General features: G+C 44.0%; 1 pseudogene; it reads right to left on the bottom strand.

The window, feature by feature from the left end:
• Positions 1–2,052: 2,052 nt before the first annotated feature.
• LOC124234991 (mast cell protease 8-like) lies at positions 2,053–5,315 on the bottom strand (annotated as a pseudogene).
• Between the last annotated feature and the right edge of the window lie 14,834 nt (positions 5,316–20,149).

Here is a 20,149-nt window from a genome sequence, read left to right as displayed (position 1 = left end):
CTTAGCACTGCTTGTCAAGCCATGCTGTGACAGGCATCCCACATAGAATAGAGGCAGATGGACCAGGATGTTAGCTCTGGGCCTATCTTCCTCAGCAAAAAGAGGAGGATTGCTGGCAGATGTCAGCTCAGGGCTAATCTTCCTCAACAACAACAACAAAAGAAAGTGAAGCCTGTGCTGCAGCCAGCAGAGGAGCTGTATCCCAGAGCCCCTCAGTGACTGAATCGTTAATGTCTCCATTTCTCAGCTCTTGGCTCTTTTTCCAACCTGATGAAGTCATGAATAGCTATTTAGCAAGCTAGGTCCAGGGATGTGAGCAAGATGGCTGCTGACCTTGAGAAGCAAGTGGTTGGCTTGAAAAGACTGGGAATCTGTGGTTGGAGTACGGGCTGGCAAGGGCTGTGGTGGGGGTCTCCTTGGTGAATGAGATAGAGACTGGACCTACTTTAGGAGCTTGTAGAGCTGGACACACCCAAACTCCCCAAATGGTAACCCCACTGCCTCTCTGACCACCAGTGCAGGCTTGTATTTTCGAATGTTTAGAGCCCCCTCTTTACATGTAAATATTCTGTGACCAAGAGAGCTTCACTTATCCTTTTGGACAAAAGTCCTGGACTTGATATTCATTGGACCAAAACAAACCATCAGTGGGTCTGTCAGAATTGAGTGGCTTGATTGGTTTCTGCTTGGGTCTTGCAGCACTCCTAGACCTGAGGTGAGGACTGTTACCCAAATCATAGTGGCTGTTTTCTTGGTAGGGGGTTCCCCTCAAGATTTGCTGGTCACTGTTGCCAGGTGATAGGGAAATGTTTGCCTATTGTCGTAATAATTACTATCCACTCCAGTATTCTGTGTCCAGGGTCCGGTGAACCATGGCTCTGATGTCCCTGGGCCTAACAATTATAAGCATTTGCAAACAGATTATCCCAACACTCTCACCAGTGTGACGACATGGAAAGGAAGGCATTATGAATTCTAAACAGCCCAGTCCCAATTCTGCTGAAGGAACAGCATCTTATGAAGACATAGAAACAGAGGGGAAGGAAACCTGTTTAAGCATTAATGATGATGCCCTTTGGGTGGTGGAATTCTCAGGAATTTTCATGTTCTTATTGCTATGTTCTGCCTCTTACTGTCTTTCTCTGATGAGTATCTATTACTTTTCTACCCACCATACATTTTCCCCTAGTCAAAGCACACTCATCACTTGCAAACAGCTAGCAGACCACTTCTTTCCAGTCCAGGCTTCTCTAAGGTGGATGTTTTAAAAATGAGGTTTCTTTCCTGGATCCATTCTTATATAAAAATAGGTTCTTGAGAAATAGAAGAAAAATTTACTCAATAAGCTATAGGCTATAGGACATTTTGGTGAATAAAGGAGGTATCAATGATTTCTACTCTAGAGATGGAAGTTTATTTAGTCCCTGGCAGCCTCCCCTCCACCCTGCTCTGCCCAGGGTAGTTCTGGCTTCTGCCCCAGAGAAGATGGATGCATCAGTCCTGGGGGCACCTGAGTCTGGGTCCTGCAGGCTGAAGTATTGTGCTTTTTATCCAGGGCAGAAAGCTTGGGATCCTGTTGAAGACACGTGAAGGTTTCCCATTGTTTTTTTCAAAGGAAACAATGCCCTGGGCCATGTTGTTCCACACGAGGGGGCCCCAGGATTCCCCCTGTCATAGAGAAGGGAGAAGTCTCAGTTAGAGCCCACTGGCTCCCCCTTCTCAGCATCATTTTCTCTATGGTGCTCTCCTGCTCCCTTCTCAGGGCCTACCTGTTCAGATGAGTAGTGGCTGATTGATTACCGTTTACCTTGGCTCTCAGTGTCAGGGAGATTGGTGGATCCTCTGTGATCTCCCTGCACCATAAGCCTGTGTCCTAGCTGTGTCCTCTCTCCAGCACAACCCAGTCCCAGGCCCTCATCTTTTTGTCAGACAAAGGCCAAGAGATTGGCTGGAGGGAGATGCCTGGGCTTCACATGCTGGGAACAGCATGCCTCCACCCGTGAGTTGACCCAGGTCAACCATTGGCTGTTGGGTGGGAGAAGGCCTGGCATGTCACTCCAGCATCACTATGTCCCTGGGGCAAGGCTGGGAAGATTCTTGTCTCCTTATGCTTGCCATGGCCTTCTTGTCTTTAGGGTTCCTCACACACAGCTGGATGCAGTTGTTATGGTTTTTGAAGAGGTTCTTGCACTTCTGCTTATTATGCACTTCTAGATCCACCTCTCAAAGTGTATTTCCCCTTCGACCACTTGCCAGTTGTCCCCAGCCTGCCACACTGCACACCTGCCTCAGCCTCACCCAGTCCTGGCTCTGTGGCAGGGCGATGGTCTTCACAGCTGAGTTGAATTAAGCCTTGTTTTGTAGCTGGTCAGAAAGGTGAGAGATGGCAGGTCAGGTCCCACCTACCAGTTGGGCTCAGACCCAGGGGTGAGGTTGCCTGTACCCTCTGCCTGGAGTCTCCCAAGCCCCCTACTATTACATTGACCCAGTGGAGCAGACAGGTTGGAGGAGACCCTGAATGAGCTGTCTGCTCCCTCATGACGTGTGTGAGTGCACCTGACAGTCAGCAAGATTGTACCTTCAGTAGCATGATGTCATTGACCTTTGGATTATCATTATAATCCTTGTGAGGGAAGGCTTTGAGCACAGGAATTACCTGCTGGCTATTTTCCATTTTTCTGATATTGTGAGTACCCAGGATGACATTTATTTTTCTGTAAAGAAAAGATAGATAGGGCCAGCCTCAGGATCTGCAACTATGTCCCTGAAAGGCAGATTGAAATTCCAGCCTAAGGCACACCTGCAGCTGAATCAGATAGGGAGGATGGGAAAAGTGGGCAGTGTTGCCCTTCTGTGCTCTGTGGCAGCAACCCAGCGTGGTTCCCGCAGTCTGTCTGTTTCCCAGGCCTCTGTCCACATGCTCCACTCCTGAATCCCATGCTCTTTGTGTCCTGGCCTGAGCGGATCAGATTGTTCCTCTGATTAGTCATTGGCTCTATGTGCTCAGGGACCTTCCAGAGTTATGGGCCGTGGGACTGTAACATGGGTCCCCAGAAAGACAAGAACTCATTTGTGCTCCTCACTCTCCATTACAGTGAGTTGTTGTCAGCACGAAGTTGTCTCGTACCAGGAACCCTCACATCTACTCTGGCCTTCTCTCTTGTTGTAGGAAAGTTTAGATGCTATGTAAGGCCTGGAGTGTCATCTGGCCCCTCTCTGCCCCATCTGATGTTCCCTGAAAGTGAAAATTGCCCTGGATTTCTGTGTTCATGGAAAATAGGGGCCAGGCACTGCCTCATGGCCTAAACCCATGGGATGTTCAGAGGCTGGGGTGGTTGTAGTGTCCTCAGGGACCCAACACAATGAGATGGGGCTACAGGCTTCAGAGGGTAGCTGGCAGGTTTGCAGCACGACTTGTTTCCTGACTTGGTTCTCAGTTTCCTCCTGTAGAGACGAGGAGATCGGCCCTTGTTCTGGAGCAAACATAGTTCATGTAAGTGTTAAGGGGACTCTCCTGGAAGACCTGGAAATTACTCTACTTGACCTGCCTAGTTGCTTCCTTGTCCCAGACCTTCTCTGACCCCTGTGTCCTGCTCACTTCCAGAATGGGTCTGGTCTGAGACCTGAACGTTTTGAGCTCTTGGAGCTGAACATTCTGGCTTCTTTCTCCCCTATCCTGGGTCAGACACATAGTACATACCCCAGAAATGCTTGCTGAGTACATGAATGAACTGTCCTCAAATCTGCTTTGGTCAGCAGCTGGTGAGGAGTGGGTCTAATGCAACCTGAATCCCAGCATGGATTTATCTTTCTAAGGCTTTGAGCCCTCAGGTCAAAGAGGGCAGAGTAAAAATGCTGGGAAATCAGAGTGAGATGGAGAAAAAGGCAGGAGGAGGCGTGGTGGGAACCAGTCTCTACTGGGGCCATGGAGCAGTGGTGAGACAAAACTCTGATGACTCAGTTAGGTTTGGGTATTCTTCTGGTAAAGCTTAGTGGCTCAAGAGTAGGGACAGGGAGAAGGTGATGTCTGAGAAACTGAGTGTAAGATACCTGTTTCCTCTCTAGCCAGACGGTAGCTCCTGGGATAGATAACCACTCTTAGCTTTGTAGAAGGGGTGTTATATCCCCCATTTTCAGCTTTCCCCTCCACTAGAATCATGTACCATTCTAATATTAGTCACTTTCCAGGTGACAAGAGTGTGACCCTTGGAAGGGAGAGGACCCATGCACTCTCCGTGGGAGTAGTTTTCATTTCTGTAATTTCTCTGCGCTGCATATCCAGCGACAGATCTGGGGATCAGCAAATTTCTGGGAATGAACTGAGGCAAGGGAGGATCATAATGACAGCCTCACTGGGACACTGTGGAAGTATCGCTGTTGGAATAAGCCAGGCTTCTGCGGATCTACAGGGGCACTTATCTCCTTCAGCCCTGGAGGGTATGAGATTGGCCAATAACAACAGAAGCAGCAGCATCTTACCCAAAAGGCTGATCATATCTGAAGTGGTGTGTGCCTTCTCCTTCCAAGCCTTTCAATCCTGTGAAAGAAGAAGGGATGGGCTCAGTGACCACCAATTTCCTCCCAGTTCTATTGATTCTCAAGGTAAGAGCTTTCATCATGTCCCTCCTCCCCTCACAGTGAAAGAACTGTGTAGTGAGGGTTTTGGGAGAACTACATTCTTAGGCAGTTGATAGCATGACCACATTCACCAGGAGAAAATCCTGGAATGTGTGAATGGAGAAAGGGTTTTGGGATTAGCCAGCATTGGTGTCCCCTTCCCCTTAGTGAGATCCTCCAGGAACATGAATATGATTCCACCATGCCTTGAATTTGTGACTAGGCCATTGTCTACTTCCTAAAATAACATGCATCCATCTAGTTCTACTTTTTGTAGAGCTTCACTTTTTTGATAGCCCAGGGTTTTTCCTTTTTTGCGGAGGGATTTTTGGTATAAATACCAAAGTACCAAACACTGCTTTCTCCTGAAACACACTAGCCAAGAGCTGAGTCATCCATCAACTTTGTAGTAGTTTTAGGCAACTGCAAACTGTTAGGGACGGGGGTGAGGAGCAGAGATTGGGGATGAAGTGCAGATAGGACGTTGAAGAGAGCACTAGGAAGAGAAGGTAATGACAGAATAGGAGAGTTTGAGAGGAGGGGTATGACAGACAAATGCACTTGAGTTTGCTGTGCGGTCCCTTGTTGCCCTGATAAATCTAATGTTCTCAACTTCTTTATAATGCTTTGCCACTGAATTTCCTTGGTCACTGCTCTCTCACCTGGCCCAGGTAATCTGGTGCCCCAGTGTAGACCATGATGGAGGCAAAGGTTCTGCCCCTGATGCTCCCTGTCTCTGGTGAGGAACCTGGGATGGTTGCTCTCAGAGTTGTCAGAACACAGCTGCTTGAGGACTGTCAGCTCTTGAATGGGAAAGTTCCATGGCATGATGCTACTAAGAATACAAGCAATCAGCTTGACAGTTTAAATTATTTTTCATTGTTCTTAAATAATTTAATATACATATCAGAAGACTTTTGAAGTCTTGTCTCAAACTGGGCATAATTCTCATGCTGCTTTTTCATCTGTTGGATCACTCTGCCCAGAAGGTGGAACATGTCAAATATCTCCTCATTTTCATTCTCTGTCCCAGACGTGGCTGTTGTTTACAGGGGATATCATTGTTCCCCTATCTTTGATGATTTAGGCCTCCTCTCCACCCTCGATTTGGAAACCACAAGTACATTCAGCAATGTGTAGTGATTTATTAAATAAATGTGTATTAACACTTTGCGTTATGAAGCACATATTAAATAATATCTATGAAGTTTTGTAAACATAGAAAATCAAAGATGATAGAATGTAATTTTGGCCTAAAGCAGTTGATTATCTTTTGAGTGCATCTTGTCACATAACACCATGTGAGTTTTTACAATTTCCATAGGTAGTTTCTTGTACAGTTGGCTGCACTATTACATTTATCTGATAGGTAACTTTCCTTTGAGTTACTAGGATCCCGTATCAGGCTACACATCCACCCGACAAATGGCTCAGAGCCCCATTCTCTCAGGATGACCCGTGCATCCAGATCATATTGGCAGGCAGTTGCCTCTTTCTGCTCTCCTTCTCCCCATCCTTGCCCCAGTCTCATCTGACCCTCACCTAGCTGATCATGACTCTGCTGCTCTGACCAAGGGCAGAAGGCACCTGTGCTTGTGCTTAGCCATTGTGTCTGGAGAGAAGCTTGGTTGCATTTCTGAGGCTCTCATTACTAAATTTGTAATTGCTTTAGAACATTTCAGTCAACAGAAAGAGAAAGTGAAGAGCGGAAATGAACAGAGTGTCAGAAATGTGTGGGACACTGCATGCAACATACGTGTAATGGGAGTCCCAGAAGGAGAGGAGAGAGAGAGAAAGGAGCAGAAAAACATATTTGAAGAAATAATGGTAAAAACTTTCGCCAATTTTGGTGACAAAACCCCCAAAGAAACCAAAACTATTAATGTACACACCCAAGAAACTCAGTGAACTCCAAGGAGGATGAAGTATCATAAAAGATCGGGCAATCTTCCCCCCATTCCTCCTTCCCTTCTACCCTAGATCTCATGGTCTCATTTCCAGCCCACCTCTCTCTTCAGACAGCACCTCTGGCTCATTCTTCCTACGGCTGCTGCTTCTATGTCATGTTAGCAAGGGAGATGTGCTGGGATGGAGCTGCTTCTGAGTCTGTGACATCAACCAGACATGATGCCTCTTCTTCTTGACCTAGTACCCAGAGAGCACAGAGGTAAATGTGGCTGTAACAATGCCATGCGTGTGCAGAGGAGGTCTCTGCCCACTCTCTCCAAATAGCATCTTTTACCATCAGAGCTTTGTTCCTTTTGCATTACAAGAATTCTTTTGTACTATTAATTTTTACATTGTGGTGAAATATACATAACATAAAATTTAGCTATTAACCATATTTAAGTGTACAGTTCAGTGGCATTAAATATATTTACATTGTTGTGCAACCATCACCACTATCCATATCCAGCACTTATTTTTCTCCCCAAATGGAAACTCTGAATCCATGAAAAGTAACTTCCCTTTGCCCTCTCCCCCTACTCCTAGGAGATCACCATTTTGCCTCTTGTCTCCATAAATTTTCAAGAGATTCTTGAGTAAATGCAAGAGCCTTGAGCATGGTCTCCTCTTAAGCCTTACCCCTTATTTATCAATTGGACCTTATTAGGCAGTAAGCCCACTCCAGGCAAGCAGAGATTGGAAGAAAAGTGGAATGGATAGAGGAAGAGCTGGGGAGGGGTCAAGCAATGGCACACAAGCCTGCCTGAATTTATCCTTCTGCCCGGGACCACCACGAGGAAGTTGAGCTTCCTTCCAACTTGTCCTGAGTGTGTTCAGGAGGGATACAGAGGCCTGTTTCTCCACACTTTTGGATATTTTGGAAGGCAAAGAGAGAGATAAGAGGCAAATTTCCTCATTTGAATGGGCTATTGATAGCTTCAGGGACAGCTGAGAGATGCTTGAAGCCTAGTGAGGGCTTCTGTTCTTGTTTCCAAGGAAAGAACAGCCCCAGTGAAGAGTGACTGTCTCCAGCTGGGCTCTGCTCCTCTGCCCTTTCTACAAAACTCATTGTCCTGAGAAGTGGGAATATAAGCAGCATTGCCACCAGAAACCACATCCCTAGTCCTCATGCTCATGCTCAGTGGAGCTCCTTAGTGGGGTGGAGGATGGGATCTTCCTCCACTTGTCTGGTCTCCTTCACTACCTGACAGGATAGCTTGCCATGAGGTGTGAAAAAAGCTCACCTTGAGGCTGGGTCTAGGAGATCCCAGCCTTGGGCTCTGAGGAGAATTCTGGAAACCAGAGGACAGTTCGGGTAGCCAGAAGACAGGATGTTTAGAGCCTAGGATAGTCTGTGGAGGTGAAGATGGTGGGGAAAGGAGCCCTTTGTCAGGACCACTACACACTGAGTTGGGGCTCTTGGATCCTATGGGCAGCATGGCAGCCTTGTGGCATGGCCCAGCTCCTTTCTTAGTTCTCAGTTTCTCCCTGTTGTGATGAGGAGTTCAGGTCTGGTCTGTATTAAGCATGCTTCAGGTACATCTTACAGGGAAAGGTTCTGTCTTTAGGGTAGATTGTCCAGAAGTTCTGGAAAACACTTTGTGTTGTCTATATTGGTTTCTTCTTTGTCTCTGAGCATCTCTGACCCCTGTGTCTTGCTCCCTTCCAGGATGAGGTTTGTCTCAAAGGCACGAACATTTTGAGCTCATTGGACAGAATACAGTGCTGTCTTTCTATTCTATCCTGAACTGAGCACATACAAAATCGTCATAAAGAGATCTCGTCAAGATGGCGGTGTGAGCAGACTTTGAACTCGTCTCCTCCCACGAACACAACCAGGTTACAAGTATTTTTGGAAAAATGACCCCAGATTGAAAACCGAAAACTGGATAAAAAGAACCTCCTCCCCCGCAATAAGGGACAGTCCTGACAAAGGCAGAAGAGGCAGAAATTCCTGCCAGAGAGGAAAAAAGCCATCTTTGGGAGCAGCGGAGCTTCTCAGCTGGCCAGGCGGGAGACACCCTAAGGTGGGCAGCCCTCCCTGGAGGACTGGGATCTGAGGTGGGGGTGATACTGCTATAAGCATCCTTCAGTCACAGCCCAGCTGAGATGGGGGTCCTACTGTCTGGCTTTGCTGGCTATTAACTGCAGTGAGGATACCCCTAGAAAAGCTATGGGCCGAAAGTCGAAAAGATCCGGGTCTTAAAGGGCCCATGAACAAACTCACTCATTGCAGCAACCTAAAATCACCAGAGAGAAGGCTGACAGTCCTTTGGTGAAATGAGACTCGCCTAGTGGGCTCTGGGGGCATCTTGGTGAAAGGAAGGAGCTCTCTGGAGACTGAGATATTGGTGGGGGCCATTGTTCTGAGCTGGTCCAGGCGTGCTGACACAGACCCCAGTGGGTGCCACGGAGGTCCATCCCTTGGCCTGTTAGCCCAGGGGTCTGCCACGCTCACTAGAGCACAGATTTAATCCAGTTCAGTCAGGGCAGGCAATCCGCCCTAGGGACCGGCCCCACCTAACAGCAAGCCCTCTAGCTACTTTTCAGCCTGCATTGACTGGGTGCCTTGATCCTCTACAGGCAGGCAAGGGTGTCTGCCTCTGTGGGGCAGGGCCTGTGTGAGGACCAGGTGAACTGTGGGGGGCATTGGTGGAGAGGTGGGGGCCTCTGCAGTGCAGCATCAGGGTACACTCCAGGGGGTTGAGAAGTGTGCATGGACCAGAACTGTGCTGATGGTGAATGTGGTCCTGTGGAGGGTGAGGCTTATCAGCAGCAGAAGACCTGTGCTTCACAAATAGCCATAAAAAGGATCAGCCCCACCTTCCAAAGTCTGAAACAATTGAGTGCCCCGGTGCCAAGGGCCAGCCCCTCTCAGCTGCACTCCTAAGAGAACTGACAACGGCCTTGTAGGCCTGAGGCCTATAGCAACTGTAGGCCCCTGAGTCTAGCAACCATTTACACTGGGTACCACCCCAATTAAGAGGAAAACTGCAACAGGAGTGTGCTGATAGACTTTGTAGCCAGCAGTGCTGAGGCTCCCCAAACCGGATTTACATACAGCTGGCCAGGGAAGGAAAGACTAGACTCCCTGGGTTCCTGCAGTGGGAGCATCCCTGCCACAGCAGAAGGACACAAGTAGCCCACAAAGGGGTCACTCCTGGATCTTCTGGACTGGTGACGAGAGGGAAGCACACTGCTGGGTCTCATAAGGCATGTCATACATAAGGCCATTTCTCCAAGATCAGGAGACATAGCTGACTCACCTAATACATAGAAATAAGCACAGAGAAAGAGGCATAATAAGGAGGCAAAGGAATACTTTCCAAGCAAGGGAAGAGGACAAAACCTCAGAAAAAGGACTAAATGAAACAGAAACAAGCAACCTACTCGACAAAGAGTTCAAAGAAAATATCATGAGGATGCTCACAGATATCGGGAGAAGACTGGATGAACACATTGAGCACATCAGCAAAGAAGTGGAAGACATAAAAAAAAAAGCCAATCAGAAATGAAGAATACAATACTGGAAATGAGAAATTCACTAGAGGGACGCAATAGCAGAGTAGAGGGTGCAGAAGAACGGATCAGCAGGCTAGAGGAAATCACCCAAGCAGAACAGAAAAGAGAAAAAAGAATTACACAGAATGAGAACAGTCTAAGGGAACTCTGGGACAATATCAAGTGTGCTAACTTTCGGATTATAGGGGTCCCAGAATGAGAAGAGAGAGACAAAGGTGCAGAAAATTTATTTGTAGAAATAATAGATGAAAATTTTCCTAACCTGAGGAAGGAAACAGACATCCAAGTTCAGGAAGCACAGAGAGCTCCAAACAAGCCCAAAGAGGCCCACACCAAGACATATTATAATTAAAATGTCCAAAACTAAAGACAAAGAGAGAATCGTAAAAGCAGCAAGAAAAGCTCACAAGTGACATATAAAGGGAAGCCCTTCAGGCTATCAGCGGACTTCTCAGCCGAGACCCTACAGGCGAGAAGAGAATGGCAGGACATATTTAAAGTGCTAAAAGGAAAAAACCTACAACCAAGAATACTCTATCCATCAAGGTTTTCATTCAGAATGGAAAGAGAGATAAAGAGCTTCCCAGACAAGCAAAAATTAAAGGAGTTTATCACAAAGAAACCAGTTCTGCAAGAAATGCTGAAGGGACTTATTTAAGTGGGAAAGCAATGACCACAAATAGAGATAAAAAAATTATCAAAAAACCCCAAAACAACAACAACAAAAAAACCAGGCAATAAAATCACTTGTAAAGGTAAAAATATAGTAAAGGCAGCAGATCAACTACCTGTGAAGATAATATGAAGGTTAAAAGACAAATGTACTAAAATCACCTATTTCAATGATAAGAGGGTAATGGATAGACACACACTGAACAAGAGACTATATATGATTTGAAAAACGCATAATGTGGGAGTGAAAAAGTAGAGCTTTTAGAAAGAGGTCAAGCTAAAGAGTCTATCAACTCAATATAGACTGTTATACGCATAGAATATTAAATAGGATCCTCATGGTAATCACAAATCAGAAACTTATAACAAGCAAGAAAAAAAGTAAGACAAAAAAAATCAAGCATGTACTAAAGATAGCCATCAAACCACAAGGGAAGAGAGCAAGAGAAAAAGAAAGGAACAGAGAAGAACTACTAAAACTCCCAGGAAAAAAAGTAACAAAATGGCAATAAATACATATTTATCAATAGCTACTTTAAATGTCAATGGACTAAGTGCGCCAATCAAATGCCATAGGGTGGCCAATTGGATAAAAAAACAAGACCCATGTATATGCTGCATACAAGAGACACACTTCAGACCTAAAGACACTCACAAACTGAAAGTGAAAGGATGGAAAAAGATATTCCATGCAAATGGCAAAGAAAAGAAAACGGGGGTAGCAATACTTATATCAGACAAAATAGACTTTAAAACGAAAACTGCAACAAGAGACAAAGACGGGCACTACATAATGATAAAGGGAACAATCCAACAAGAAAATATAACACTTGTAAATATCTATGCACCGAACATAGGAGCACCTAAATATACAAAGCAATTATTAACAGACGTAAGAGGAGAAATAGACAGTAACACAATAATAGCAGGGGACTTTAACACTCCACTTACACCAATGGATAGATCATCCAAACAGAAGATCAATAAGGAAACACTGGCCTTAAAGGACACATTAGACCAGAGGGACTTAGTAGATATATACAGAACATTCCATCCAAAAACCACAGAATACACATTCTTTTAAAATGCACATGGAACATTCTCCAGGATTGATCACATATTAGGCCACAAAACAAGTCTCAATAAATTTAAGAAGATTGAAATAATACCATGCATCTTTACTGATCACAAAGGTGTGAAACTAGAAATCAACTACAGGAAGAAAACCAGAAAAACCACAAAAATGTGGAGATTGAACAAAATGCTACTGAACAACGATTGGGTCAATGAAGAAATCAAAGAAGAAATGAAAAAATTCCTGGAGACAAATGAAAATGAAAACACAACATGCCAAAATCTGTGGGATACAACAAAAGTGGTTCTAAGAGGGAAGTTTATAGCAATTCAGGCCTACCTCAACAAAGAAGAAAAATCCCAAATAGACAATCTAAAAGCACATCTAAAGGTACTGGAAAAAGAACAACAAAGGCCAAAATCAGCAGAAGGAAGGAAATAATAAAAATCAGAGCAGAAATAAACAAAATAGAGTCTAAAAAAATAGAAAACATTAGTGAAACCAACAGCTGATTCTTCGAAAAGATAAACAAAATTGACAAGCCCTTAGCTAGCCTCACCAAGAAAAAAAGAGAGAAGGCTCAAATAAATAAAATCAGAAATGAAAGAGGAGAGATTACAACGGACACCTCAGAAATACAAAAGATAATAAGAGAATACTATGAAAAGCTATAGGCCAACAAATTGGATAATCTAGAAGAAATGGACAAACTCTTAGAAACATACAACCTTCCAAAACTGGACCAAGAAGAAGTAGAAAATTTGGATACACTGATCACCAGTAAGGAGATTGAAATGGCAATCAAAAACCTCCCCAAAAATAAAAGTCCAGGACCAGATGGCTTCCCTGGTGAATTCTACCAAACATTCAAAGAAGACAATACCTATCCTTCTCAAACTCTTGCAAAAAATTGAAGAGGAGGGGAGGCTTTCTAACTCCTTCTACGAAGCCAACATTATCCTGATACCAAAACCAGACAAGGACAACACAAAAAAAGAAAATTACTGGCTAATATCACTGATGAACATCAATGCAAAAATCCTCAACAAAATGCTAGCAAATCGAATACAACAATACATTAAAAAGATCATATATCATGATCAAGTGGGTTTCATTCCAGGGATGCAGGAATGGTTCAACATCTGCAAATCTATCAACGTGATACACCACATTAACAAAATGAAGAATTAAAATCACATGATCATCTCAATAGATGCAGAGAAAGCATTTGACAAGATACAGCACCCATTTATGATAAAAACTCTAAATAAAATGGGTATAGAAGGAAAATACCTCAACATAATAAAGGCCATATATGACAAACCTACAGCAAATATCATTCTCAATGGAGAAAAACTGAGAGCTATCCCTCTAAGAACAGGAACCAGACAAGGATGCCCACTTTCACCACTCTTATTTAACATAGTATTGGAAGTCCTAGCCAGAGCATCAGGCAAGAAAAAGAAAGAAAAGCGGATCCATATTGGAAAAGAAGAAGTGAAACTGTCACTCTTTGCAGACAACATGACTTTATATCTAGAAAACCCTAAAGATTCCACTAAAAACCTTTTTGAAACAATAAAGGAATACAGTCAAGTCATGGGATACAAAATCAACGTACAAAAATCGGTTGCGTTTCTATACACTAACAACGAAGTAGCAGAAAGAGAAATTAAGAATACAACCCCATTTACGACTGCAACAAAAAGATAAATACCTAGGAATAAATAAAATACCTAGGAATAAACTTAACCAAAGAGGTGAAAGACCTGTACACCGAAAACTATAAAACATTGTTGAAAGAAATCGAAGAAGACACAAAGAAATGGACAGATATTCCATGCTCTTGGATTGGAAGAATTAACATCATTAAAATGTCCATACTTCCTCAAGCAATCTATAGATTCAACACAATCCCTATCAAAGTTCCAACAACATTTTTCACAGAAATAGAACAAAGAATCCTAAAATTTATATGGAACAACAAAAGACCCCGAATGGCCAAAGGATTCCTGAGAAAAAAGGACAAAGCTGGAGGTATCACACTCCCTGATTTCAAAATATACTACAAAGCCATAGTAACCAAAACAGCATGGTACTGGCACAAAAACAGACACACAGATCAATGGAACAGAATCGAGAGCCCAGAAGTAAACCCACACATTTATGGACAGCTGATATTCGACAAGGGAGCCAAGAGCATACAATGGAGAAAGGAGAGTCTCTTCAATAAATGGTGTTGGGAAAACTGGACAGCCACATGCAAAAGAATGAAAGTAGACCGTTATCTTATACCATGCACAAAAATCAACTCAAAATGGATTAAAGACTTGAATGTAAGACCCGAAACTATGAAACTTTTAGAAGAAAACATAGGCAGTATGCTCTTTGACATTGGTCTGAGTAGCATATTTTCAAGTCCCATGTCTGACCGGGCAAGGGAAACAAAAGAAAAAATGAACAAATGGGACTACATCAAACTAAAAAGCTTCTGCACAGCAAAGGAAACCATCAACAAAACGAAAAGACAACCTAACAATTGGGAGAAGATATTTGCAAACGATATATCAGATAAGGGGTTAATATCCAAAATATACAAAGAATTCATACAGCTCAACAACAAAAAAACCAACAATCCAACTAAAAAATGGGCAAAGGATCTGAACAGAGATTTCTCCAAAGAAGATATACGGATGGCCAACAGGCATATGAAAAGATGCTCAACATCACTAACTATCAGGGAAATGCAAACCAAAACTGCAATGAGGTATCACCTCACTCCGGTCAGAATGGCTATAATTAACAAGACAGGAAACAACAAATGTTGGAGAGGCTGTAGAGAGAAGGGAACTCTTGTTCACTGCTGGTGGGAGTGCAAACTGGTGCAGCCACTATGGAAAGCAGTATGGAGTATCCTCAGAAAATTAAGGATAGATCTACCATATGATCCAGGTATCCCACTGCTGGGTATTTATCCAAAAAACTTGAAAACACAAAGGCGTAAAGATGTTTGCACCCCTATGTTCATTGCAGCATTATACACAATAGCCAAGACTTGGAAGCAACCTATCAAGGGATGAATGGATAAAGAAGATGTGGTATTTATACGTGATGGAATACTACTCAGCCATAAGAGATGATGAAATCCAGCCATTTGTGACAACATGGATGGACCTTGAGGGTATTATGCTGAGTGAAATAAGTCAGAGGGAGAAAGTCAAATACCATATGAGCTCACTCATAAGTAGAAGATAAAAACAACGACAAACAAACACATAGCATTGGAGATTGGGTTGGTGGTTACCAAGGGGGGGGGGGGGGGGGGGGGGGGCAAAAGGGGTGAGTAGGCTCACATGTGAGGGGATGGACTATAATTAGTTTTTGGGTGGTGAACATGATGCAATCTACACAGAATTTGAAATATATTGTGATGTACATCTGAAAATAAATAAATAAAATAAATAAAATTTAGGAATTTATCAAAAAAAAAGTCATAAAGGTGTGTTTGATGCATGAGTGAATAATACACAAATTTGCTTTGGCTTGCATGTGTGTGGGAAATGTCCACATGGGTTTCTGAACTCCTGCATGGATTTAACTTCCTAAGGCATTGAGCTGTCAGAATAGTGAGGGCAGATACAAAAGATGGGAAATCAGAGTAAGATGCGGAAATGAGCCGGAGGGGCTGGGACTTGGTGGAGTGAAAAAAGAACAGAGGAAGATTGGCAACAGATGTTAGCTCAGGGCCAATCTTCCTCACCAAAAAGCATACTTTTAAAGAAGAAAGTGCCTGGCTCTGGTCTCACCTGAAACGTGCTAGCCAAGAGCCCAGTCATCCGTCAATTTCTTGGTAGTTTCAGACAAGGAAGAATCCTGCTTGTGGGGCTGCAACAAGGAGATTGGGGAGGAAGTGGCAATGGGGTGTTAAAGAGAGTAGGAGGAAGGTAAGGAGAGGCCAGAAGGGGAGCCTTAGAGGAGGGTTAATGACAAATGTGCTTGAGTTCAGTTTGTGTTCCCTGCAGACCGGAAGTCTACTTTAGTTCCAGGTGAGGTAACTAAGCATGAGCTTGTCATGGTTTTATGAGTTCCCAGCCAAGTCAGTAGGACCTTTAATACACAGAGTCTGCACCTGGAGAAAGAGAGTGGGAGGAATTGTGTCCTTTTGCAGTAGAGTTCAGTGTCAAAACACTAATGCCAGAGTTCTTCTGCTGAGGTTTCCTTAATAGAGAAGAGTGCAGGGCTGCGGGAGGTGGTGGGGCTGGCCTCTGGGATGGTCAGGAAGGAATTGTCTCCTGGATGTGAGCGCTGTGAGGTGTGGAAACCTTTCCAGTACAGCAGCTGGAGACAGAGAGCTGCCTGGGAAGTGCTGCCAGGCACAGAAAGACCTGGGAGTGGGACATGTCTGCCCTGGGTGTTTCCTGGGGACTGAGTCCTGAGACTGGGCAGTGCTCTGGGCTGTAAGTAATTGTCGCAGAGAGGAAGGGCTGAATGGGGGACACTTCCACTGCACTCTCCTCTCCACTCCCCACCATCAAATATTCTTTCCATTTGACAGTGCAAACATTTAATAGTGAGACTGTTATCCTCCCAAGCATGCTAATAAAAGACAATTCCTGTCAGTAGATGCTAGCCAATACAGAGAGTGACTGAGTCTTGTCAAATATATAGTTGATTAACATTTTGTCGATAAATGGCTTACACTGAATATTAGGCTAATGACTTTCTGATAAGCAGGACCCATAAAATAATGGTCACATTTACCAGAGCATTTCTGTGTATAGTCGCTTGGATTTGATAAAATATGACCTCGGTGATTATTCCATTTAAGATCATAGAAATTGCTAAATTTCATATGGTTAATATCACAGGGCAAGAGTAATTAACAGTTCTTTTCTTTTTTTCAATTATTTTCCTGAGGTCAGAATTGTTTATAACATTGCATAATTTTAGGTATACATTATTATTGATCAGTTTCTGTATAGACTGCAACAGTAATTTACATTTTGCTTTAGGTAGAAAAATCTGGCAGCTCATTCTGTATGGTTACCTTAAGAAGGCATTTGAAGCATGGTTTCAAATTAAGTGACTTTGGTAATCTTTTCTTTGAATATGGGCTAGTCTTTAGGGTAAAAGTCATGTTATTTTAGTCAACAATTTGTGCGGAGTTTTGAATATCATCAGTGTATCAAAACAAGAAGCAGACTCTCCCTACATTGAAAATGAGATTATTGGTCCATAGTACAGTGGGGATTGACATGGTGAAGGCTTTGGGAGAAGGACTCTGGTTGTGATGGACGTGTGAGTTGCTTCTATCTCTTGGCCACTGTGAATAGTGCTGCTGTGAACATGGGTGTTCGTTAGCTATTTTTCAGCAAGCCAATCTTTTTTTTAGTAACATGATGTCATTCATGTTGTTCTGCTGGTCACATTCAGGGCGGATGGCTCTGAGCACAGATATGCACTCTGGGTGCTTTCCAGGCTCCCTGTGTTGTGGGCCTCCAGGATGACATTTATAGAGCTGCAAAGGAAAGGTGGCCTAGAGGTAGGTGTGAGCTGCAGGAGCTCAGTCCACAAGCTCGGCAGCCCCCGGTGGTGAGACTGTAGCTGTGGGAATTGAGGGGATGGGAGGGCTCTGGAGCTGAGCTGTCTGTGCCCTCTGCTTCTTCAAAGCCCTGAGCTAGGGATGGTGGGGTACACAGGGACCTTGAGTTTTACTTCCCCTAGATTAAACTGAGAGAGAGCTTGAATTGATGTTTTGGGCCTCAATGTGTGCCTTCCATTTCCCCCTTCGCTCTTTTTGATCATGTCCTTCTTTTCTCCTCATTTATACTGGCTTGTTCTCTGCTCCCAGACCTACCTTGTTTCTTTGTCACCCCTTTATTGTGGAAGCCTGCTTACAGGGTGCCCCTCTTATGAACTCTTCTGGGCCTGTGTGTGGTCACCCAGGAAGCTCCTTAGTTCCTCATGTTCCCCAGAAGCGTGCTGCCTTCAGCACACAACCTTCTTGCACCACAAACCCTGCTCAAGTGCCCAGACCTACTGGAGTCTGGGTCTGAAAATATGCCGGGTAGGGATGGGAATGGCCCCTGGCTTTTTGGCCTCAGATGATCTCCCCTGGAATGGAGCAATCAGTACTTATCTCTGTGTTCTCAGAACCCGCGGTGTGGGAACGAACTTGGTGCTCCAGAAAGGCTGTAAAATGGGAGGCAGGAGAGATGATGCAGAGGACTGAGGAGTGGGGCCTGCAGGGGTCTGCTCCACACATTGGGAGAGCACTCTAGGGTTCTTCAGGAAACTGCTGACTCCCATTCTCAGATCTCAGCTCATCCCACCTTCCCCAAAGGAGGAGAAGAACCCTTGGTCCAGGCATGGTCAGCTTCAGCCTACCCTGTTGAGGAGAAATGCTCTGCTGTTGTATGGGAGGCCGCTGGAGTGGACTCTTCCTGAAGTTCCTGGTACTTTCCTCAGGGAGCTTCCCAGATCCCTCTGAGTCCAGCTCACGGTCAGCTCACGACCAGCATGGTTTTAAGATTCTAGAAGTGAGATGATGGACTGTTATTGCTGTCTCCTTATCTCCTAGGCTCTGACACATGGGTGGCAAAATGAATTTAGAGAGCACATTTATATAGCACGTTCTAGGTGCCAGGGTCAATTCCAAGAGCTTTATGTACACTAAGTAATTTAGCTCTTACAAGAACTCTATGAGGTAGGCACTGAAATGTTTCCTGTTTTATGGTAAGGAAGCTGAGGAACTGTCAATTTAAATAACTTGCCTAGCGATCCAGTGGTAGGCAGTGTCTAGGCAGGCTGGCTCCTGGGTCTATGAGAGGGGTCTGATCTCTGAGGTTGGGGATGGTCACTCACCTGCCTCAGCCCCAGGAGGTAGGAGAAAGGCAACCAGGAACAGTACCTGCTGCAACTTCCAAGGAAGGCTGCCCAGTGAATTGCTGCTGGTGCCTCCTCCTGCCAGACTATTAGCCCCCAAGAGAGAAAGGAAGGGTGGAGGTGGGTGTCAGAATTCACACTCCCATTCACCTGCTGGTCTGATAGGTTTCATCACCCAAGCTGCCCAGAAGGCTTGTTCCCTAACTGCCAGTGATCTGGGCCGGAGAAAGTCATCCCGACCAACATTGCCATCCCCCACAACCACAGAATCGGGAATAAGTTGAAGGAGACAACAGAGGAAAGGGGAAGCCTGCCTGTCTTCACCCTCTGAACCCTGGCCACCCTGCTGAGACCCTGGCTGATCCCACTTCTTATTTATTTATTTATTCCTTTATTTTCATCTTATTGAGGTCATATTCATTTATAACATTTTGTAAATTTCAGATGTACACCATTATATTTCGGGTTCTGTAGAGATTGTGTTGTATTAACCACCAAAAGTCTAGTTTCCATCACCATATATATGTGCCCCTTTTCCCCTTTTGGCCTCAGCCCACCCACTTCCCCTCTGGTAACCACCAATCTGTTCTTTGTATCTGTGTGCTTGTTTGTTTATCTTTCACATACGAGTGAAATCATATGGTATTTGTTTTTCTCTGTCTGACTTACTTCGATTAGCAAGATAAACTCATGGTCCTCCCACCTCATTGCTAATGGTAAGATTTTTCCTTTTTTTGTGGCTGAGTAGTATTCCGTTGTGTGTGTATATATATACCACATCTTCTTTATCCATTCATCCACTGATGGGCACTTAGGTTGCTTCCGGATCTGGGTTATTGTGAATAATGCTGCAGTGAACATAGGGTTCCATATATCTTTTCAAGTTAGTGTTTTTGTGTTCCTCGGAATAATACCCAGAAGTGGAATAGCTGGATCATATGATAATCTTCTATTTTTAATGTTTTGAGGAATCTCCATACTGTTTTCCATAGTGGCTGCACCAGTTTGCAGTTCTGCCAACAGTGTATGAGGGTTTCCTTTAATCCGTATAATTTCCAACACTTGTTTTTTCTTGTCTTTTTAATAATAACCATTCTGGACGGTGTGAGGTGATAACTCATGGTAATTTTGATTTTCATTTCCCTAATTACTGGTGATGTTTAAAATCTTTTCTTATGCCTGTTAGCCAACTGTGTACCTTCTTTGGAAAAATGTCTGTCCATACCCTTTGCCCAATTTTTGATTGAGTTGTTTGTTTTTGTTGTAGAGTTGTGACTTCTTTACATATTTTGGAAATTAACCCCCATCAGATATATTATTTGCAAATATTTTATCCCCGTTAGTGGGTGTCTTTTTGTTTTATTGATGGTTTCCTTTGCCATGTAGAAGCTTTTTAGTTTGATGTATTCCCATTTATTTATTTTTTCTTTT

This window comes from Equus quagga, chromosome 2 (assembly GCF_021613505.1).
Source record: "Equus quagga isolate Etosha38 chromosome 2, UCLA_HA_Equagga_1.0, whole genome shotgun sequence".
Lineage (NCBI taxonomy): Eukaryota > Metazoa > Chordata > Mammalia > Perissodactyla > Equidae > Equus > Equus quagga.
The sequence above is the reverse complement of the archived record's forward strand: the minus strand, read 5'-3'. Positions and strand labels throughout refer to the sequence as shown.